Below are 25,481 nucleotides of genomic sequence, written 5' to 3'. Positions count from 1 at the left end.
TCATATTATATTTGATTTTGCAAATTAGTACTATATAAACAGAATTTCTAGGAGACAGGGCAGTATGTATGTCCGTACAAATAAATTAGTAAAATCTGCTTTACCGACTTAGCATATACTGTATGGGGTAAGTAATAAGGTAATGGAGAGGCCATAAATAGGGACAGTTTCTTTCTTTCTTTCTTTTTTTCGACCACATGGTCAAAAGGCAACTACGGCCTGGTCATAAATGATAATGGGCAAAAATGCTCATTAGAAGGAACATTTAGGGAAACACTAGTTCACCGTTCAACTAAAACACTGCTGTAAAATGGAATTCCTTTTTTCTGCCTCATTATAGGCAAACAGAATCTTGGCATGTGAAATGAGTTATGAACACACTCTTGAGAGGAATACAAAACAGCATGAGCCTTAGTCTGGCCAGGAGTGCCGTAGTTATAATATAAAACATTAACTTGGCTCCGCTGCATCATCCCAACACATGTTAGTGTTGCTGCCAAATGCCAAATCTGAGTTAGAATAATTGTCAGACAAGTTGATAACATATGCTTAAATCCCATGTAAGTTTGAGGCATTTTCTGGTAGAAAGAGGTGATTTAATTTCTCCAGACTAATTTATGTTCATCATGCTGTTCCCACACAACACCTCTGAACTCAGTTTGACTTATTATTAGTGCAGAAATCTCTTCTAAATGAGCTGCCGTTGATTGTTTCACAAGCTGACACAGCGTTATGATTTACAGAGGAAATATCTCAGTTTCTCTCATCCTTTTTGTACCAACATCCTTTAGAGAAGTTTCACTCCTCTTCTTTGCACTCGTATCCTAAACCTTCTATCCCTCATTTACGAGTCTTGGACTACCGTTTTATCCTCCACTCCCACCACAGTACCACAGAGATATGCCTTTGTGACCTAACCGCCAACCACACTTTTAAAAAATCCAGCTGTTTCCCTTCGCCACTTTTACTCCCTCTTCACTTCATTCATGATCACGTATCCTCATCGCTAGGAGAAAACTGTCGGTGGGTGGATAGCATTTAAGACAACGAATTGTTTTCTCTGAGTCACTCAATGCACAGGGCCCATATCCAGCTGTGTTTCCTCAAGCATGATACACTTCACTTGTTAAACACGGTCATTAGTTAGTCAACACTTCTTGGGCTGCCTGGCAAGGAATTAGTGATGACAGTCTCTCCTTCATGCTCCCTCCCACACACCCAGAGCCTCCCACTACGAGTCTTCTCAGTTCTCTGCCTGTTCTGTTCATGGGAAAGTCCCAGGGTTGGTAACATTATGACCAGAGTGAATGATTATGTAGGAACAGGAAAAAAGAATCACTTTCCATACTAAATCAGTAAATGTGCGAGCATTCTATTAGTGTGCATTGAATAAGTTGCAAAGCCTGCAATATTTTTTATTGTGTCCTTACAGCAAAAGAACTCTGTTTCCTGGCGAGCATAATATCTATTCCGTAACGATGTTCACCCACTGTTGATCCCTTAAAGCAGTTGGTAATGGCAGGAAAAATCTGATCAGGATTTGGATATGAATTTAAAAGCACATTTATCTGTCAAGCATACTTTTCTCTGAGCTGTCTGTTCCGTGGACATGAAAATCAGATGTGGAACGCTGAGATCCCAAAAGGGGAGTGTCCTTTCCTTGTGACATTGAGACAACCCAGGACCTCTATAGATCAAACATGGCTTGCCTTAAATAAGCCATGTGTAGGTGACCCCTACCACCATTTATTTTAGCATGCAGAGCTGAGGAATGCTTGTTATTAAAATTACCTCCAATTTGCCCAAGTCTATTATTTCATTTAAATGCTACGTGTGATTCAAGCTGAACCCGCCGGGAGTTGTTGTCACTTGGTAACAGTCATTTTACATCATTATAGAGTTACAGGAAGAATAGCTAGTATCCTTTTTAATCACTGCAGTACTGTTTTGATGAAGTAATGTTATACATTTTACTGTCTAACTGCCTGAAAGAAAAATATCATCTCTCTGTCTCCCACACTCAAACACACATACTCCATAGACAAACACTGTACATATTGTATACATTTTATTTAAAGTCCCTGAAGCTCAGTACCAGTGTTTCTCCTTGGAGTTTCATTTCAGGAATGCAAATGCCTTGAGCCCAGACACTCAGTGATTTATCCCCTCATTTATCTTTGCACACATCTGCCTGTGCCCTTGTGTCTGCCTGTTGCTCATTCCTCCCTTCTTTCAGCCAGCGTGTCTCCCATGGGACCCGGGACTCCCCCACTTGCCCCTCTCTGCCCCTTAACACACACGCTCGTGTGCATGCATATACACAAACCACATGCACATGCAGAGGGAGGGTGAGAATATTCAGCTGCGTTCACCGCTGCAGTGCTCGATGCTACCCTCACCTTGCTACTGTCAGCTTTGCGGGGGCCCAATAATCCAGTCTGTTCACGACCATGCACAGAGTCTGTGCACTTCGAGCATCAACAATCTGCACGCTGTCTCTGCTGGATTCAGAACACTGTGGTGGTGCATTACTGGAAGCCATAGAAAGTGACCTGATACCCACACTTGCTTTCTGTCAACAAAGATTACACTCAGACAAGCGCAATGGGAGTTCCAGGCAGACCAACCTGCTGCTTTATGTCTCACGCAGACAAATACAGTATGCGCAGGACGGGTTGGAGCTTTGTTTTTCTTGTCAGAAACAGGTATGAATAACAGCAGGGCCTGCCACAACACCCCCCGAGTGAGGTTTCATATCTTCACAGCATTGCCATAAAATAAACACCAGTAGTGCAATTGCACTATGTTTCTTGACATGTCTCGCTGCTCATTCAGACGTCCCCTGTCCTCTTGTGCTATGCCCTACACCCTTCCTCCTATAGTGCCCCACATTCTGCCTTGATTTCACATTTCCTCATGCAGGCTTGTCTCGGGCCCTGCAGAGAAACCACCGCCTGGTGTGAGGTCAGGTGTTATTTATCACAGCCGTCTGCACGGGGAGTTGACATTCGTACAGGCGTTCTGCTCTGCCGTTGTAATTGACTCTCCTTGTCTTTTCGAGGACACCAACAGATATAACTATGTCAGGACACCTCTCAGCTATATATTACCCATCTCACTGAGGAAGACAACTGGTGAGTTATCATTCTGCATCAGCTAAACACAAGATGGGTGACACGGCTGGTCACTGGGAAATGGCAGGATTTCACAAAGCCAATACAAATCTCAGCCAGATTCATTTTTGCCTCAATATTAATCTTTTTTTCTTTCTTTCTTTCTTTCTTTCTTTCTTTCTTTCTTTCTTTCTTTCTTTCTTTCTTTCTTTCTTTGTCCCAAATTTCCAAGTAATATAAGTAATAACATAAGAAGTAATAACAGCAATCCCAGTGCTCGGGGATGAACTCTGTGAGAGGTTTTTTCAGAAGGAATTGGCAACAATTTACGGAAAAATCAAATCTATAAATCTGGAGTTTTATCATACTAGCCCAGTCGAATTATTGTTGTCCAAGAGTGCAGCCACTTTCAGAGAAAAAATAAATAAAAATCATTCCAACTCGTCTGGCAGGGGCTGACATTTGTGGGGCAAAGGCGGCGTGCACATTTTCAGAGGTCATCGGTAAGTAAACACTTATTAATGGTTACCTGCATGACAATCAGATAAACAGGTCATGGTAATGATTAAGCCAAGGTTGGCCAGGTTATAGGCCATGTGTGCACAAAAGTATGTTGGATGAAAGCAGGTTCATTCTGGTGCTAAGGAGTGAGTGTAATTGTTCTAGGACAACGATCTTTGACCTGTGATGTGTGAATGCAGTAGAGAGAAAGCTCTAGATCACTTTGGTCAAGCAGCAGAGTCACACAGACACTTGATAGCAACTTCACCTATGAGATCTAAGTTGTTGAAAGCCATCCGAATTGTAATGCAGGTATTGTTTAGAGAGTTAGCTGCTGACTGAGTAAAATGAAAGGAGAAAGGCGGAAGAAGAAAAAAAACATTCAACCCAACTTAAGTTCACAAGGTCATTTCCAGCTCAGGGATTAAGTAAACTAAACAAAACTACACAAGCTGCAACTTATCAGACTGCTTGCATGCCAGGACTTTTTTATCTCCCCCTCATGTTTGTGAGTGTGACAGAGAGGGCTCACAGTCCTCAGCAGTGTCAAACATTGGAAAGACCTTCAGTATGCTAAGAATTCATATTCTTTCCTCAATAAAGAGGATTAAAAGAATTTGAAATTGTGCAGTTTTTAGGAAAATTGTAATACAAGGAGTCAGTGTATGTGTGATGTTAGAGTGGTGGCTGATAATAATTGCACAGTCATGTGTTATTATGATCGCTTGTTTGCAGCATATTCATGCTTTTTTTTTAACTTCCTAAGTAATTGATTACCCAGCTGATTTATCACTTTTTACTGACAGAGTGGAAGGCAAGTTATCTGGTTATTCAGTGTCAGAATGAATAACAGTGAACATGTTCTCTAGTCACAGCCATGCAGGAAATAGCGCTTTAATTCTCTGCCTCAACAGCACATAATTGAAGCTATTCTGATGATCATTTTGTTTATTTTGATGAAATGCAGAGAACAGTTTTTTTTTTATTGCTTTCTTATTTTCATCTGGTAAGTATGGAGAACTTATTTCTCTGTGAATTGCTTCAATATGTGATCACTCAAAACCACCAGATTGCCCAAAACACAGATCCTGAATATTTTGCACCTTTTTAAAATACAGAAAGGCAGTGGTTGTTTGACCTTGACATGTTTATTTATGAAATCCTTTGGCTACTTTGAAATTTATCAGTAGGCACTGTTTAGAGTTCAACTATGTTTTCCAAGTTTTATAATGGTATTTGCTGCACACGGTGTTGAGAGGAATTATGTAAGTTGTCTTTAATGAATGAATAATATATCATACATTTTTAAAGATAATCTACCACAGTATAATTGATGAAAGGCAGCTGTAGAAGTCTAGAAGATTTGCTTTGCTTAAGTTTTTTTTGGTGGATTTTTTTTCTGGCATGATTACCTTCACACAGCTAAATTTATAACAACATCTGTTACTCTACCAAATGTACATTACACTTTTGTGTACATATTTGAAGCTTAATTTTAAGTCAAATTAAGAAGAGCAAATAAGTAGAATTGTTTTTCTTTGCTTTCTCTCTTCAAACAAAAAAATCCAACAAATTGACAACACATTGACTACAAAAAAGATTTATATTAATTTATCATGATTAAGAAAAAATGAGTATATGAAAGATTTCTAATGGTTGCTAACATAATTATCAAAGACCTGATTGGGGACAGAGAAGGCTGTTGCTTGACAAATACATGTTTTATTGTATAAAAAGTTTGTTACTGCATTTTGCCCAATGAGAGAAGAAGATATTATGTTACTGTATGTTACTCTTGGATTGTACCTCAGTCCGTAAACCACGCACTCGAGATATCTTTTGTGAGCACTTTTGTTCATTTATATATTATGAAAAAAAGACCTCATTTCACTACACACATCAGAATATAAGGATATAATAGAATTGTGACTTACCTTGACCTCTCAAATAATATTAATATAATATTTTCATTTGTTTGAATAAATCCTGATGATGATGAGCACATCATCTTTAGAGCTGCTGAACTGTCTTACTAAGCTGGTATGTACATTATTTATTCTTCCAAAGCTAACGCTGTGTCAAAAAAACACTGGCCAAAGTTAAAATAGGAAAGGTGAAACGAAAAGCCCTGGCATAAATTACATAAGTGAGAGAATTCTCTGAGTCTGTATCACCTCAAGAAAAACTTCAACATTAAAAAGGGAGAAAAAAAAGGAAAGAAAGGTCATCTGGTTTCCATTAAGAAGATAAAATGGTTCACTTGGAGCCTTTTACTGGCCGCTTTGTTACTGGGAGGCATCCATGCTGCTCTCTCCATCATCATCCAGTTGACACAACATTAAAGGCCTCAAACAGCCGCGCTGGGTTCCTTAATCAAAAACTAATTGTAATAGATATTGAGGAGTGCTAACACTCTGACCGCTCAGCTGGTATCAGTGGTCCAAGGCTAGAGATACCATTAAACACAACAAAGGCATGATAGCTGAGACAGGGCAATGCAAGTGTGAAATACAACATGTGGCTGAAAAGGCACAGATACCCTGATACTATAAAGCACTGGTCCAAGGCGAGCCTGTCAAGTTAGGTTATTTAGAAACAAAACAATGGATCTGGAAAATTCCTGAAAGTGGATACAGCAGAGAGATTTAAAATCACTAAAAGCTAAGGCAAGGATACTGTGGCCTGGTGCCAGACTTAGAAAATTAGGGACATGTCAGACCTGATAAGAGTTTGTCGAGTTTTTCATGAGACTATGTCTGTGCACATTTGTGTGTGTGTGTGTATGGGGTGTGGGCCTGTATCACACCATCTAATTCAGCAAATTTAATCTTTAATTTGATTAGTTATTATCATTAACAATAACTCATGTCCAATCAAAGGCCTGTTCTGCTATATATTAACCTTTTAGACACACTCCCACTTAGCATATTAGAATTTGAGTCCAAATTCATGAACAAGGTGAGTAGACCTTCTTTATCAGAATGATACATGGTGTACTTCTCATCCTCTTGGATGACTGAGTAAGGAATTAAGGCGACATATACACTTGTCTTCTTCACTGTGTCACTCCCTTTGACAAGGCTCATTCTTTTCCTGTTAGTGAAGAAACAGTTTGATAAACCTGTCCCCAAATGAATCCTAACAGACTTATGGAGGTCAGTGCTGTTACAGTGGACAGACTGTTAATAGGAGCTGCTTTTAAAGGCATCTAATCAGCTCTTTCAGTTTAGGCAAGTGGTGATAATTCAGCTCAGTATCCAAAGGAATAACGTTCCTGTTTGATGATTCAACACCTCGTGCCAACGCTCAGTGCCAGTGCAGGAAGTAGCATGCCCTTTATGTATTTACACGGAAACTAACGGTGTGGAGGTGGATGGGCGTGTAGAGCTTCAGACTTTCATGCAGAGTTTGTGCTCTGTCACAGACCTGCAATTAATGACTGAAAACATATCCTTCCCATAATAAAGTGTTTTAGTTGTCCAACATTAACCGTACCACAACCTTTACCATACTGTAGTTGCCATGCTGTAAGAGAGCAAGAATTTTAAAATCGTTGGCAATGGACATAAAAAAAAAACAAAAAACGTTGTAATTAAACTTAATCTGGGTTTTCACAGATTTGTCCAATATTGATGTTCTTTTCTGGCAATAGGGTTTGGATGATTTGACGCACCAGCATCTCCTTCAAATTGGTAATACACAGTTGCAATATGACTATGTGCACATATACACTAACAGTATATAAGCAAACGGTAGTGAGCATGTCTGCACACATGCACAGGCACGCACACAGATCATGCACAGGTGTTTGTATGCGTGTGTGTGGCAGTTTTACTCTGTTGGTGTAAGAGGGAAGGATATTCAAAGTCTATATTGTATGTCACTTTCGCTTTAGCATAGTCAGTTTTCTCTGACCATAAATGTATGCCTATGCAATGTAAATGTGTGGAAAATGCATGCAGTCTCCACCTAGCATAACCACCCCTGCTGCACTCCCCTGTGGATAACAAATGGGCCTTTTCTCTGGGAATTGAGGCTAAACGATGGTTTCACTTAGAGAGCAAAGTGACTGTCCATCTTCATAACAGTGCTCTCCATCAAAGAGCAATGAATCCCATCCCGTCCCACTGGCTCTGATTAAACGCAGGCAATGGATATCCCCCTTTATGAAGGCCTGCAAAGCTGGTCCTCATGTCAGCCTTGCACCTGCAACTATCAGCTTCTCCTTCTCCTGTAATAAAAAAGCCCCACACATCTGGTCAGGGGAGCAGCATGCTGCTCCAGCAGGGCTATTCAAGCCAAGTCTGTTTGAAAGTGACACACCTCCACTTGATTCAAATTACCTAAGGCATTTCTTATTGGTGGGGTCACATGGAAAACCCACAGGTCACAAAGTTCACTGGCTGAGGGACTTTCACCCTTGGTTGTGCTTTGAACCTTCCCACTGGTGCTTTTTCCTAATTGTTATGTGATAACATCATGTTAAAGCATGTGCCCTCTCTCATTGTCATAAGGTTATGATATGTAACTGCATTATGAAACTATCATTGTTTCATTTTTTTCTGTGTCTGTTGGATAGATTCAGTGGCCACCTCCCTAAAGAAATCAGAGCCTGTGAAATGTTCTTTGCTGTTATCCAGCTGAACAAATCAAGCTGTCTTTTAATTACCTTCAACTGAATCAAGTCCTGATGTTGCCTCAATTGCCTTAAGGTGTAACTGTCATTCATATGCATTTTGGGTGCAAGTGCAACACGTTGGAGAAAATCTTAAACACATGTATTGCAACTATAATAATCAGAATTTATGCACATACTTCTGTGAAAAAACGTGATTGAATGTGATTTTATTGTTAAAATATGCTTCTTTAATTCTCAGTAGTGAAGAAAAGTTCAAATCAAAAAGTCCCCCATTTGACCTTCTATGCAAAAGTTGCTGACAATGCAACATGTACCAGAGCTGGCTCATACAGGCTACACATTAGGGGACACTGTCGTCTTTGACCACTTCCCACATGGTTTGTGCTCAGAATTTCCTCCAAGGTCTTCAGTGAGTCATATTTGAGCAACATCTTGAGGCTGTTAGGGCTTATCCTTGTGTAGAAAAAACATACAGTACACAGTTTCAGTTCAGGAAAGAGATCAAACTGCAGGTGAAGGAGCTACTAGCATCTGATGTTAACCTGCCATCGTCAGGTTAACATCTATTCACAGGGTACAGTGTTAAACCACTTGTGCATTAAGTGTGACCCACTAATAGCACCACTGTGCGTGATGAGAATTACTCTCTCTGGTCAGCACTTTTAAGAAAACTGCACTGCTCAGTCATTAATAGAGTACAGAAGACAAATAAGCCTTTGTTTTTAATTTGCTCTGAAAAGTAGGTTTCATGTAAGATGAATGACAATGTAGCTGATCAGGTGGAGACAGAGAACTCAAAGCAACAAAGTGCGTGTGTGTCTCAGTGAGGTATCAGAATGCACACAGAGGTATTCTATTGTTCAGACATTAGCTAATGTCATTATCTTGTCTGTGAAGTCAAAAGGGCTAATCTCGTGTTATAGGATTTGCAGCCACCTAGACTGATCTCATTGGGTAAACGTTTGGCACAGTGACAAAAGAACAGGATGAACATCCAAGTTCAGTGAGTAGTATCGATATACCAACAGCAACCTGACCCCTGTGACTGGTTGGAAAAGAACAAATGCAGATGTTACCATTTTTACATTTCACCATATACTGGTGTTTGACTGAGGAGCAACATTCGACACACTTCTTTCCCACTTTACATCATGCACATTGAGACACATTGGAAGAAACTGGAAAAATACTGTATGACTTCGAGTTTTGTTCAGTGGTTAAACTGGGATGTTGCAGGTCAGAGAACCCTAAGTATGTATTGATCAATATGGGGCAACACTGAACATTTTCAATGGTTTCGTAATTTGCACTTGCTTATGTTTTGTTCAGTCAGGTGTAAGGAGGCAGCAAACAACATGCAGTAAAAGAAGCGATAGCATGTCTCAAAATGACTTAATTTTATGTATTAAAGACAGGAATCTTATTACAGTGTATTATAGTAACATTTGCATCATTGCCAAATCTAAAATGTGCCATATTATCGAAATCAGATTGGGTCTAATAGTCTCAATAATGCTATGGACACTAATAACCCTGTTTTGTACTCCTCCAAACCAGTGAGTGACTTTACAGCATTTTCCAACTACTTATATCTGTCACCCTTCTCTCACACTGATCCTGATGATCATTTCAATGTTTTAGATCAGAAGTTAGATAAAGACTTCATTCCTAACCTTCCTGTTAAGAGTATGGCAAAGCACTTTGAATCATTAATTGACTACTTTGCCTCACTACATTTACATTTTTCTGTTGTGGGTCTTATTCAAACTTGGTTAAATTACTCTATAGTGTCTCTCTACTCAATAAATGGCTACAATCATGTTTTCAATCATATAAAACATAGACCAGACAGTAGAGTATCCCTCCTTGTTAAAGAGTCTATTAGGTACACTCTGTGACAAGATCTAGTAATTGGTAATCCTAATACAGATCGTTATGTTGAACCCATTTTTATTGAGTCAATTAATAGGTGCACCTTGTTTTCCAGGCCATGCTGTCATTTGCTATGTGAAATATGTAATATTATATCAAGTTTGAAGTTAAGTGGTGCTGGTCATGTTGATCTTAAAATGAAGTTACTGCCTCACTGCTATTCTACAACCACTGTATCACATCTTCAGTTGTTCATTTCAAACAGGTGTTGTACCAGACCAACTGAAATGGACCAAGGTTATCCCATTATTTAAAGCTGACAATCCATCAGTATTTACAATAGGTTAGTCAGTTTGTCAAAAGCTTTTGATACTGTAGATCATAATATATTATTAAATAAGCTACAAGCTCATGGTATTATTGGTATTATATTATCAGCATTATCAGGTATCAGTATTATTGGTACTGAGCTTAATTGGTTTAAAAGCTGCCTGCTTAACAGGAAAAAATGTCATTTGGAGTTGAACTAACTCATCATACAGCTACATACAGTGTGGTGTTCCACAAGGTCCCATACCAGGTCCTCTTTTATTTCTTATATACAGAAATGATTTACATTTGGTATCAAAAGAAGTACTCTTCATTTTATGTGCGACGATACCAATATATTTCCCACAGATAAAGATGAACATAGGTTGATAACTCATATGAACAATTTTCTAGAAAGGATGGATATCTGGTTCAACTGCAATAAAATATCCCTTAATGTTGTCCTTATCAGGTTATCTTCAATCTAGCTAATAATGCACTTAAATATGTTTGCCATGTTAAGTTCTTATGTGTAATCATCGATGATCAGCTTGATTGGAAAACATATTTCTTATGTGTCCAATAAAGTTAAAAATATTGGTATTCTATGCGATATATTTTGTCAAGAAAAAAACTTTCTGGATCTATATTATTCTATGATTTATCCTTTCATTTCTTATGGCAATATAGTATGGGCAAGCACATATAAGACCAGTCTCTATTCCTTCATTTTATTACCAAAAAAATTGCTAGGATGGTCACTATCTCTAGCTAGAAAGCTTATAATGCCCTGTCATTTCAAACCATGGGGTTATTAAACATACTGTATCTGACATCAATAAACTTCAGATAGGTACTTTTGTATTTCGATTTCTTAACAATTCACTTCCCATTTATTTTTACAGTTTCTTTGTATCTAGATCTCAGATCCACTGTTATCACATCAGATCTGTTGATCTTCTATAAAGTCAGTTCTACAGAACTAGCCATGGCTGGTTTTCAATCAGGTACAGAGGTCCAGTCATATGGAAAAGCTTTTCTGCTTCACTTCGCAGTCACTCCTCATTTCATATTTTTAAAAAAGATCTTAAACAGCTTCTCTTGAAGGAGTACAGTACTATATAAATGAGGTATGATAACAGTGTATGAAAGCAGTGCAAACATATGTTATTGTAACCCTTGTATTCATTTCTTTTTGTTATTGTATGTTTCTTCTCTTCTGTTTTATATTTTATATACACAAATAAAGAACCAAAGAACAAAAAATAATATATTATCTCAACAGCTATTTTAACTTGAAATACAGGCTTTGTGGCTACTCGGATACTTTTTGCTCTATTCATAAGATATTGAGGAAGTTGTTTATAGTTTTAGCTTTCTTTCTGAGAGTTAGATCAGAAGATCGATACCACACTTCTGTCTGTGTATTAAGTACATAGCTGAAGCCCGCAGGCTGTTAGCTTAGCTTAGCATAAAGACTTGAACTGGGGGGAAACACCTCGTCTGGCTCTGCCAAAATCAACCTATGTAGCATGAACACAACAGAACAACTTGCGCTAAATTTGACAGATTACCTCAGAGTTCAGAGTACTTCAGAACATATTTTGTAACACTATGAATAGAATGTGGTATTAATCAATTTGTTATCAGTCTGCTAATTACAATCAGACAAGAAGAATGATACCAGTGTCTAAGACAACACCCAAACTAAACATCTACTTTACTGTTATTCCTAGATATTGTGCATAGCAGTTATGAAGCATGTGTAACATGTGTGATATTTCAGATTCTTCCCCTTTTCACCTTCCAGTACTGTGGGAAAGCAAGGTCACAATAGTTGAGAATACTTCCTTAAACCAGTCTTAAGATGTGTATCTTTCTTGGCAATCCTTGGATGGGCCCAGCCATTATGTTGATCTTTCCCTAGAGCTTCTTTTGAATTCATTAGTCCCATAATGCCCATTTGCCATATTTGTTAACATGCTGGGTCACCTGTCTCACAGCTGTCCATGTTGACTAGATTTGCCTTTTCATCGTTGAGAGCTACCTGCCATAATGACCCTGTAATAAAGTGTCATTATCTATCCACCCAGTCTAGTGTGCCATGCACAAAGCCACTGGAGGAATCCAGGCCCTGTCTGATTCATTTCTGCCGGGTATAAATGTCAGCGTCCTTTTGTGAGGATTAGACATTCCCACATTAGGGCTGGACTGATTGTTCTATATGGAACGGAGGGAGTGGAATAGAGCGTTTGATTTCAGATAATGTAGAACGAGACAAATGCCACCGGACCGGATGGGGCTTTTTGTCTGAACCTGGCTGCAGAGTTGAATCTGAGACTGTGACTGTGTCAGAGAGAGCTTGAAGAGATGAGAATGACAGTGGTGTGGATTACACAGTCCGTTATTACAATTTGTCAGGTTTTATGATGTCAGTGACAGCTGGAATTTATCTCTTCAACCTTTTATATTCTACCTCATTGTGTCGTCCAAAGACATCTAAGATCCTAATTTGTCACTATGCACATCATTCATGGATCTGGGTTCTGTTAAAAGGAAGAAATAAATTTAGATGGTGTGATCACTCACTTACCTTAAACATAAATAATCTTTGTTTTTGTTGTATTTGATTACAACTATTATACTTTCCAAAATTGAGAGGGCATGGTCAAAAATAAATCTGTCATGGTTATTTGTTAGAATCTGTCATCTTGAGCATGAAATTGTCCTTTAAACATCCGTATAAAAAGTTGTAAAACAGCAATGCACTTGTCAGTGACATTATGATGCACAAAATTCCTCAGATCCTTGCACTGTACAGCATATAGTTTGCAAAGATCATTGCATGTTTAATATCTTGTTCAGTAATTGGTATATTGATTGCTAATGTCATCATGATTTAGTAGAGAAGCAGTCATGTGGCAGCTTCAACAATTCAAGGGGCCCTTTGTCCATTCATCAGCACCCCTGATTGGGCCCATGTCATGGTTAGCTGCAGGCCCACCAGATAAAGATCAGTGGATGATTGGGCACACACATTCTTAACATGGCTGACCCGTGACATCTCAGGGGCAAGCAGGGAGCCTGTCATTATGTGTACAATGCACCGCTTTCTTCCCTCTTATCTTTGCTGATGACATTGAGAGTTTTTGCATTAACTCATTAACGAAAAGACTCATCATTAAAGGCATCACGGAGGCACGGTGCAGCGGTGGTGACACTGCATCGCCACTGCAAGCAGGAATGTGTCGAAGGCTCTGCAGCAGCACGCTGACAGCATGAGACTTTCTCAGTGCTTTGTTGCAGATGTGAAGCTATCAAGTTTCCCTTGTTCTCATATACACTGTGCGGTGGATGTACATGAAGAAAGAATGCAACATGATATATAAGATTGCAATCCCACTTTGTGATAAGACACCCTTTATAAAGTAATTATAAACTGCAACTAATCAATGTTTAATACATCATTTAATAATGCTTTATAGATCAGTTATAAGCCATCAATAAGACCAACTTTTGGGTTTCCAGGTTGTTAAAAATTTCACTAGCTGAGGAGGATAAACATCTCCTCCAGCATGACACTTTAACAAGCTAAAGAGACAACAGAAAGATCCTCAATAGACTGCCAGACCTCTTACCCTCTGGGAAAGGTTTGCAGAGCATCTGGAACAAAATAAAGTGTGAAACTCCCAAACCTTGTAATGACAGTATCATTTCTAATTAAAGATTTGACAACTTATTAGAAAGTGGGAATCCCACAAGCATTTATCACTCTATTACCAACATTTATAACTGCATTACTAACGAATAGAAAGGAGCAACATCAGCCAAATGGATTTTTCACAACCTGGCAACCCAAAAGTTGTTCTCTAAAATTGCTTCTAATGATGATTGCGTCTGTAATCATTAGTAAATTATGTATTAATTCTTAATAATGCCATTAGTTACAACTTGAATGAATTCTTTGTAAAGGGTCATATTAGAAAGTTGATCTGAGTCTACATAAGTGTTGCATTGGCTTCCATGCATTATTATTTTGATTCAGAATAGTGAAATTTAATAAACCTTCAAATCCTAATGTGCCACGAAGAGGCCTTGATTAAATTTCAAGCTTGTGTCACTGCATGTATGCCCTGGCTGCTCAATACACCTTTAGGTGTGTGTGTGTGTGTGTGTGTGTGTGTGTGCATGCCTGCTCACAACCACGTGCATGGTGGATGGGAGTGCTTATGTGCAGCTCATGTGTTAATGCTGTCATTTCCACAGATCAGTCACAGCAGCCTTTTCTCTGTTGTTTATGGTTATGTCACCACAATTACAAGCGAGAAGGGGGGCAGAAAATAAAGTGTCTGTGAAAGATTGATAGCTTTGGTCTTTAGTTCAATTGTAAATTAGAATAGCAAGTCCCTCTGGGATACAAGGGCTCTATTTATGATTAAGAAAGAGCCTCCATAATAGAGTGGCGGTAGAAAAGTTTGCTCCCGCTCACAAACAGGCAATTAGCTTGATGAAATGGGCCTTACTTTTTTTCGCAGCCCGGTTATGTGAGCCCATATTATTATGGGCAGCCTTATAGTTTATGGTATTATTTTCACCTTGAGCTGCAAACAATATGGTGTTTAAATAAACTGAAGCTTTTTTTCTGTATTAAAAAGCACAGACACTACGTAGTTGAATTTGAGCAGGACAAGTTCAGAAACAAACAAGGTGCTTAAGTCATGTGATGTTGGTGGCAAGTATCACACCAGTGCAAACTCCAAAGGCCACATAAATAACTTGGGTGCAGACTTCTTGCATTCATTTCACACCAAAACTTCATTAAAACATACTACGATTAATACTTGTACTGTATATTCTGAAAAAAGAAAGAAAAAACAGTTTATACATGTATTAAGTATCTACATGGCTTAATTGTTTACCTTTCAGACAAATATTAACATTCGTATAAAAAGCTTTAATAAGTGATGCAAACCTGAAATTTGAGCCGGTGTACACAATCTTTCCATCTTGCCTTAAAGTTTTCCTCTAGAGAACCTAATCCCTGCATTATACGCTCACTGCCCTGCCAGTTACACAACTAAACTGTCCAAAGTTGTCCCCCATTTTCCCTGCAAAGGATCAGTCACACCCTTCTTTAACAAGCTGAGCTTTACTAATGTTTCCTTCATAGAGGAAAATCTGGATCAAAAAAGGAGCCAGGAGTTAGTATTAGTTAACACTCGAGAGCAGTCTAATGATCTGAAAAGCTATAAATCCTCCTCTGAAATAAGCTGTGTAAAAGATTATTACCTTACCCATTGTAGTTAATGGCTTTATGACTGAAAAAAATGATCAGACTGCAGATTATTGAAGCAACAGAATATCATTGGTTCTATTCTAGTGATTGCGGCTATTCAAGGGATGTAAGTAGGTGAGCCAGTAGGTGGGTGTATCTACTGTACATACATATGTACCAAAGGGTGCATACAAAGAGTTATGTGCCTGTGCGGCTCATCAGTTGTTCTAAAAGTGAAGATAATCATACATGAACATGTCCTAGAGCATATTCAGTTAGTATTTAAATGAATTTTAATTGATAATACGTTAATTTAAAAGAATTACAAGCATGTTTAAGATGTTAAGAAACTGAAGAGTAACTCAATTGTTGTTGCAGGGCAGAATACAGTACACTCACACACTACTAACCTAACTTACACTGAGTGGACAAAATAATAGAGACACACTCTTTTCATGTGCCTGATTGATGATGTGAATCCAGGTGCATGACTGATTTCCTTATTAAAGCAGAAAAGAAAACATTTAGATAAGTAATTCATAGATTTTTTTAAGCTATATGATGTATGAAATGTCAAGAAAAGAGCTGCAGTTAGATCATCATCATTAAAACAACTTAACTAAATGATGTACTAACAATACACCCACCCACTGCTCACTACAGTACAGTATGTACCTACCGCCTCGGTACCCCCGCTGCTCCAAGCCTTTCCTCTCTCAATTAGTAATTTAATGTTTGTCTTGTTGGCTTCAAGACACATTTGATTTGTTTTTTTGTTTTTTTTTCTTCTTTTCATACGGACGTTTTGCCCTGCGAGCCAGACGAGGCTTCTCAACTTCAACACAGCACAAGACATGTGTAGCCACCCTCTTCTTTTACGGTTTTGCCTGAGGGCACATACTCCTGTGCCAGCTGTTGTCATGGAAATTATACCAGTTTATAGCATTTGTTTTTTTAGTACAAAGACAGTGATAATCATCCATTTGCTCTTGCCTCGCTAGTGTTTACACTTTGCAAATAAGTTCATTTTTGTTCTTGATTTGCTTTAATGCCTTCCAGTTTCTCTATGCCAGATGCTATGGCTGCACAGACAGCGCTCCGCAGCCACCATTGCTGTTTACAGCTCTGTTACGCCTGTTGATTGATCCACAAACAGATGTAGCTCTGTGGTGGTGGTGATTCACCACCGCCACAAGTGCTTTCTGTGGTTTCACCACATTTTTAATCACCTCGGATGTCAACGCCCTGTCGTTTTGTGTGTGCCTTTTTTGCTTTGTTGTAGTTTTTAGGCGTACCTGAAGTAGATTCTAATATCATCTCATCATAAAATATATAGCAGTGCAAAACACCCCTTAATCTTCTCAGTGCAGTGAGACTGTGTTGTGTGAGTAGTTTATTGCTAGTTTAATCCTTTAAAAAAAATACTGCCATTGCACAGAGAGCAGTATTCATGCGGTGTAAAACACATAAAAATAACATTAAAGGCTCACCTTAGCCTAAGAACATGACACAAGTTTAGTATTTTTCGTAATTTTTTCTTCCACCTTGCACCTGCAAAAATGCTGGTAACAAATACAGTGACAGTTATCTAAACTCATTCCTCACTAATAAATCATAACAACTTCAGCCATTCTGCTAAAGCAAACCATTGAAAACAGATAACAGTTTCTCTGATAATCTGATAATTTATCTCTGTCTTGTTGGGACCAAGCGTCATCTTTGAAGAAATTATATCTACTTATTCAGTCTTAAACCTTTATTATTTCTGTTGGGTAATATTTATCACTTTACTGCTTATGTGACAGAAGGAGGTGGCAAGCAAACATCATTAGGGGTTTTATTTCGTCGCTGTAAGATATTGCCAGTGAGCACAGTTGGTAACGCCTCCTTTTTAATGTCTTTTAACATACTCTTCTATAATCTGTGATGTCATCAGGCTGTTAGCACAGAGCATCTTGACAGATTATGAATTAGAGACACATCGTGTGGACTCAGGAACAGTAGAACAGGAAGTATACCTTTATTTGTAGACAAACAGTCATCCTGCTACTGTACAGCAGGGAATACTTACTCCTTATTTGCTCTTTGTTGACTGCTGCACTGGTGCCAAACATAAAATATTCAGTAACTGACATGACATGTCACTGTCTCAGTGTTGAATGGGTTTTACAATCTTAATAAAAGAAAATTGGTCCTCTTGTCTGTCTCAAATAGTGTTTAAATTCTGCACTGCAATGGACATTGTGTGTGTAGAAAAGTCTTGGCGAGAGTACGCTTATGGAGAAAATAATGTCACATAAATTTGAATAAATAGTAAAATTACATCATATCATATCATGATTCCTAGCCATGATAGTTAATCAGCAGGTCCCTGGTCATAAACTGGAACATTATACACAAATAGTGTTTACCCTGTAGCATTTATGTGAGAGCACGGTAAGTTTGGCCTTTTTCTAACCTCCGGGCACTATCAAATGTCCACAAACCCCCTCTCAATTATTGTCAGTGGAGAAAGTCTAAGGTCTGACTCTGATGACATCATCCACAGAGTATTGGCTCATGTCATGAGCTCTAAAAGCAGCTTCTGCTTGTCCTCTTATGACAATAAAGTAGCTAAAATCCTGTGAATGAGCGAAGTCTGTTTCTTGTTTGCTTGAAGTCATCTCTACACTGAGAAAATCTTGTCTTCTCTTCATTTGGAGTCATCACTCTGGTGAAGGTTTTATGTACCAAATCACATTCACACGTTTACCTTTTATTCCCTCCGTCACTTCTCAAGGACTATTGATCACGTGGATTTTTTATGATTGAAAAACCTCAAATAGCAATATTTGTGTTTATACGTTGTGTTGCATTCACCAATGTTGAATCAGTATCTGTGGAAGTAAAGATGTAGTTAACATCGTCAATATTCATGGGCTGCTGATTTTGTTTGTAGTTCCTAAAATTATGTCTTTTCATGATGTGATAAAACATTTCAGCTTGATTGATTTCTCAGCCTGCAATCGTTATGCTTGAAACTATATAAGTGTATGTTACTGTTGTTTATTTCGGTGTTAAACCTCCAGCTATTCTTTCATTTCAGACAGCGATACTGTACTGTTCAACTGAAACATACTTCTCTCAGTCCTGACGCTGAAGGTAAGACTTCAGGCACATTTCTTCACATTTTCTTTAAATCTACTTTGTTAAATTTCAAGATAATATGCTACAATATTCCATGTTTTTCAGTTTTTGAGTCCTCATTATTTACACTACAGAAATAATCTTAACAAAATGTTGAATGTCCTGATCTTATTTTCATTAAATGAGAAGTTAACAACTGACAGTCAAAAAACTTACAATGCTCATGTGGTTTGGATAAAACTCCAGAAACAACATTGATGAGTGTGTTTTGAATCTAAATATCGTGCAGAATCAGTGAAGCCAGAGACTGAATTAGCCGCAGAGAATAATGTGAAAGTTACTTTGGGTAACAAACAGGGAGTCACACTCTTACTGTTTCCAACTTATCATTACAGATTGTTACAGCATGTCTCCTTAAGTTGAAACAATAGCTCCAGTGGAAAGAAGAAAAAGCAGACTTTATTGGCTCATTTACAGTAAACTATCATGAACTGAAAACACTTGAAATGTACCTGGAATACATTAAACAGAGAAAAAACACAGCTGAAGTATGTTATAACAAAAGTTTATTGGTCACAGATGTAGCAGGTGTAACACTGCAAATTGCAATTATACACAGCACCGCTTAATTGGCTACTTCGTTATAAACAGCAATACTTTATTGGTCATCCCGTAAGTGTGCGTACTTCACTGTCACATGAAAACCATGTACTTCCAAAATGTTAAAAAAAACAAAAACAAAACATGACTACATTTTAGCTTTACCACCATGCATTTATGTGTTGGTCCAGCAAGGTTTTATGAGTATTACGTCTTCCCCTATATACACAATACATGCATGATCACTAAAACTGGACATTAAGTGCTTTCACATGACAACAGCAATGTGATGTAACTGGTAAATCTAATGATAATGAGACTTTAATGATCACTATACACAGTAAGGTCACCATTATTACTAAGAAATGATGGTAATTGATATTTAAAAAGACATGCTGAACAATTTAAAGTTATCAGAAAGCTGAGGCTCAAATAATTCTCTCCTACAGCCGTTCAAACTTCAAACTGCTACCATGTAACACCTTGAGTTACAGTAATTCAATACACTGTCTGCTGCCTTTGGGGCCACATGTGAACCATGTCTGCAGGGCTGAATGCTGCCAGAGTTTTCTCTCTTGTGTCTTCTCCCAAACTTTTTCACTGTCTGAGTACATAAAAAAAAATGTGTGAGGCGAGTGGACTGCCCACTCTCTCTCTTTAAAAAAAAAAAAAAAAAAAAAGGGAGGCCAGGTCACACTCAAAGAGACACATCTCACAAGTACCCAGTACAACCGCAATCTTGTACTGCTGGTCACTGTGCAGCTCCAATGAGACAGATGGGGTTTAAGCTGCTTTGCCGAAGGGCACTTCAGCAGTAGTTCCTAAGGGTTAGAGAGCACTTATCACACAATTCCCCTACCCAGACTTTCCCAGCGAGTCCTCAGAGTTAAACCACTGACCTCCTGGTCATTGCTGCTACAGCGCTGCTGCCTGAAGAAATTGTCACTAATGCTTCATCTATGCAGTGTTTAGCAGCCAAAACAGCACATCATTTATCATTTACACCGCTCATTTCTCTCCATTCTACAGTTTTGATCACTTTAAACCCAACAGCTGTGATTCAAACAACCAGCATTTACAAATACATTAAGAGCATGCTGGCAGTCAGCCTAAAGAGTGATCATTGAGACAAATTGATCCCTATCTGTTTAAATTGGCGCTATAATCTATCATTGGCAAATTGAACAGTGAGCTATCTGGGATCTATTGCCTTTTTAGATAGCGGCCCTTAGGGCATGCAGACAGAGAGAAAGTGATCTACACCACTGAATGAACTCTTTATTAACGGTCTCGACCAAAACGCATTTGTCTGCTTACACGCACACGTTCAAAGAAAAAAGGTTAATGTTATACACACCTCTTTTTCTCACATTGTATGTAAATGCCTCTATATGTAGCCAACATGTGCATGCACACAGACAAATCACTTACACACACACAAACCATAAGGCGGTCTGAATCGTGATAATCAAATGCAGTTTTTAGTAATTACATATTATTAACAAACAAAAAAAAAAAACAGGAGCATAATTTCAAGGATATGTGATCACCTTGGTCAAAAGTAAGAATAAGAATAAGCTATTTAAACAGAGGAAGTCGAATCAAAAGAAACTGTATATATAACAGAATATGCAGACATTATCAGCATGTATGAAACCCACATGTATAAATTCCTTTCAATATCAGTAGTTTTATAATAATTTAAGTTTAAGTTAGGTTTCAAGTTTAATAATTTTATAACTCATGCAATAATTAAATATTTTACATCATTAAAAATTTTATTTTAAATAAATATGCTTAAAAGGGAGTATTTTTCTCGTGCTGCTGTATTTCTCTCTCTGATAATCTTGCGTCTAAAGTAACTTCTTGAAACTTTAATTATGTTTTGTCAGAAAATGAATTTACTTAAATTAAGCAAAATGTACAAGCAGACATTAGACTTAATTGGTCTAGTTTTTTTCATCTTTGCATATAAGCAACATCACAATGAAGCGTTAGAAGAAGAGAAAAGAGATATTTTTAAAGATACTTATTGATATTATGCAGTCCAACAGATAAAAACACCATTACATATGTGGCATAACCACCATCAATCAAGTGATCTTAATCAAGCAGGAACTTGAAACTATTTGTTGGTGCTGAAGAGAGTTTTTAACATTGAAACTATGCTGGACTTGTTTCATTTTATACTAATAACAGCTGAAACCTGTTGGCTGCAAGTAAACCATCTCCTCTGTTATCTGAAATTAACCCCTATATTTTTGGTTAATTTTAAGTTCATTTAATTTGAGCCCAATGACCAACGTCATGGTGTCTTTTTTTTGTAAATGGTGCAGTTTAGTTTCTGTCCTGATTCCACAGTCATCTAATTCAATCAGACTCTTGAAGTTGATTAGCCTGGTTAACCTTTGCTCCTGCGCGGGTCTGGAAGGGTTAATCAGGCCGGGAACTTGGAGACCTCCGGGTCAGTTTCTCTCTATCTGCGTGAGCAGAGATAAGATTAAAGTCAACTTTTTTTTTTTTCCAGTTTTGACTTTTTACACTTTACTGTGAGAGGAATCCTTTTGCCACCAATAAGATAACACTTTTTATTTTAGATTATCAATCTCAAAGCGTTTTTAAAAAGTCAGATTTATATGCAAAATTACATATTTTTTAACCGAATTCACGCTCGTACTTTGAGTCCATAATCTGTTGACTTTTCCCTGTTTTGACCACTGCGCGCGTTTTGGCTTATAAGGGGAATTACCAATCTCAGTGCACGTGTCACTTTAACTTGATACATGAGTGGAAGCTTTTTCTTCGCACGCCCGTAAATCTCAAACTATTATCTACTCACTATCGATTAATTTAACCGCACTTATCCCAATCAGCACTTCTCCTCTCCTGTGTTCCAGAGCGTGTGCTTTGTTATACTAACAATAATAAAGTGATTTAGTCCTTTCTCTCAGCCAGGGCATGGGAAATCGTTAAAGATCCAGCTATTTGTGTGTGATCAGTAAATATTTAGTGCAGGCGACATCCTCTGTCTCGTCTTAATCGATACTAGTCCCGTTGGGCTGCGCTATTGTTGTGTGCATGCAGGCTTGCTGAGCATATAGTGCTTTATCCTCTGCTGGAAGGGAGAACAACTACTAATCACACAGGAAACTTTTAAACCCGAGAAATAAAAACTGCAGCACAAGAGCTTTTTTTTTTTTTTTGGTATTGGGGGATTTTAATAGCAAATCAATTGTGTTAGTGTGGAAATGTTTATGCGTGTGAAAGGTGCTCTATTTTTACAAGGTAGTAGCTTATAGATTTACGCGAGGTTAATTAAGGCTGTCCTCATTTCATCTATTATATAGGCCTTCTTTTTTCTTCATAAAGTATAATTGATAGAGGTGTGCCTGCAAAAAACATGATATTATTGTTTATTTAGTTGCGCATGTCTTTATTTTTTAATGTATATACAATTAATGTATATTATAATTATTAATGCTAAATAGCAATAATAATAATAATGATAATAATAATAAAACTACACTTCTGTTTTTATAGGCTCCAGTTCAGCGTAGAGGATTTTTTTATTTTATGCTTAAATTAAATTTAGTAATTTGTTAATTACAGCTGTAATGACAGTTCTTGTTGCATCTTTACTTCCACCCTCATATAATTTCTAATGTGCTGAATCTCGTAATGCATGCTCGCCATACTTAAAGACAGGTGTCTGTTCTGACTTCACCCCCTCCCTCTCTCCTCTGTAGCCCACACAAAGCAGCGGCGTGCAAACGCGTTTTGGCCATATTACTGTAGGAGAGAAAAAGGCGCACAGGCTCTCTGCTGCTGTAAAGCCTACTTATCATTTCCAGAGGCAGTCAAATGATAGTCTGCTCGGACGACACGTCAGTTTATATTCCAAATTTCTCGCTCAGCAACACATTGACGTGAATCAGATTGTTTGTTTCGGGCTCTCCAAAGTTTTTGCATGATCAGACATTGCAGTTTTCTAATAAACAACGTGGCTGGGGGCTTTTTTTGTGTTTGATCCCGTCTGTTGAAGAGGAAGCTTTGCCAGTTTCAATCTGAGCATTGTGTCGAAAAAGAGAGAAGACTTAATATATTCTGAATAAGAGAGAAGATGCATCCCGCCTCGGAAGAATCCGCAACATATGCATTTGGTAGGTCTGTTATTATAAGAATACAGCCTCCTGCCTCACTATGACTAGCAAATAACTTTATGAATGAGTATTTGCAAAGTAGTGCAGCTTATTGTGATCATCATATAAATGAACACTCGGCTAATAAGCGAAAATGACTGACAGAGTCGCCCGTTTTCTATGCGCACTGTGGAAATACCGTTTAGGTTACGTTAAAGGCTCAGTCTGCAGCAGCCCGTCTTTATATTTCAGATAAGCTTCATTTTGACAAAATTTAATTCAGAGCCGAGGAATAAAGCATTGCTATTTGGCTCTTATCCTAATAAAGGTTGCAAAATGTATACTTACCATTTGGAGCAAAGCTGGATCCTTGATAAGTCGAGACCTTGCGTAGTATTTTATTTACAGACTCTCCGTGTTTTCGGGATCTGTAAATAAAAACCGACAAAATAGTCATGCAGACAAAATATAATCGGCTCATTTGTTTTAGAATAAAGACATAATTGGTCTAAATACCACCGCTGGGACTGCCTGAAGTGGCAAAAAGTAAATCCAACTTTGGCAACTCTCAAAGCTTTGCCGTCCAAGTCATGTAAAACAGAATTTAAACAAACAGCCATCAGTTTAAAATGGGGCTCGTTAGTTTGGTCGATGCGAGAGACAAGACTGAAGCAGTTTCCGTGTCGGATGGCTCCTCTAAATTGAATCTTATTTGAAGCGAAAAATTCATACGCTAGGGGGCACCCATATACTGTAATACATCCTGGACAATGCATGCTGCTGCTGCTGCTGCTCACCAACACACAGCTCAGGCTATATGTTCATCTGTATGTCTGTGTAAGTTTTTACCTGCAGTACAAGTTTGATAGACTCCGGGCATAGTAGAAGTATATCAGTCTTTACTGCTCTTTAAATACAAAGTAAAATATATTATATGAAGCAACTCTGACCAACCACTGACCCTGTTTTACATGCATCCTTCACAACGTTTGTTATTGTCATGAACTTCAGATTATATTTATTAAAGAACAACATCTGACAGGCATTAAAAAGCATCTAAATGACCACAAACAGCGTTTATAGTGTTTTCTATCAGGAAGTGACATCCTAACTTTTAACGTGCAGGGCATGGCCTTTGACCTCAAATGGCATTTTTAAATGTAGTCCCTATTTAAAGACAGTCATTTAACGTTTTAAGCATGCAGACAAAGCTCTGACTTTTTCGACCCAGATCTGGCCTTTCTGACCTGCCTTGGTTGGGGATATTTGTGACCAGGGGGGATTAGCAGGCTGCAGCGGGTGTCCAGATGATGTCAGTAGCCTATCATAATATTTTTATAAGAGGTGTGGATTGTGATGAATGGTACCTGGTGTCATTAGAAGCACTAATAGATATATTAACCCGAAACTAATCCCAGGAATTTACACAAACATGTTGTAAAATGTAGAAATTAGTAAAGGCATTATTATTGTCTTGTTCACCTGGTCCAGTGTCTGCTTTATACTGTGTGTATGCATAGACCAAGAAGTCTTTACATGTATTTACTATTATCTTATTATATTGACAATCCTCATCTACAGTACCATCCATCCTTTTTGTCTTTTTTGTGTTTTTTTTTTTTTTTTTTTTTTTTGTTCAAACATGTAGTCTGTGCATATCCACGGACCTAAAGGATCAAGATAAGGGCACAATAGATGGACAGTTTTATTGTAATGAGCACATATCATGTCGAGAAGGCGCAACTGTGTCTTAGGGACAAAATCTGTTTGGATATTTCAGCTTGTTTCAATACTGTAACGCGATATGAGGCAAATAATTGAATTAAGATTTTTCTTTTTCATGAATTTTCTAAGGCTTTACCGAGCGTGCATGTGAGTATAGCCTCCTATAGTCTGGGCAATCTGAG

General features: G+C 38.0%; 1 protein-coding gene and 1 long non-coding RNA gene across 2 annotated transcripts in view; one reads left to right on the top strand and one right to left on the bottom strand.

The window, feature by feature from the left end:
* The window catches only part of nr2f2 (nuclear receptor subfamily 2, group F, member 2), a 146,627-nt gene that overhangs the window by 114,072 nt on the left and 7,074 nt on the right, over window positions 1-25,481 (top strand). The window lies entirely within an intron of this gene.
* On the bottom strand, window positions 19,385-24,323 carry LOC122985275. Its single transcript, XR_006404087.1, has 2 exons — window positions 23,923-24,323; window positions 19,385-21,915 (listed from the first exon to the last, which is right to left on the bottom strand). It is a non-coding gene; the product is annotated as an uncharacterized LOC122985275 (long non-coding RNA).

This window comes from Thunnus albacares, chromosome 7, assembly GCF_914725855.1.
Source record: "Thunnus albacares chromosome 7, fThuAlb1.1, whole genome shotgun sequence".
Taxonomy (NCBI): domain Eukaryota; kingdom Metazoa; phylum Chordata; class Actinopteri; order Scombriformes; family Scombridae; genus Thunnus; species Thunnus albacares.
Note: the sequence above shows the minus strand (reverse complement) of the source record. Positions and strands in the feature narration are given on the sequence as shown.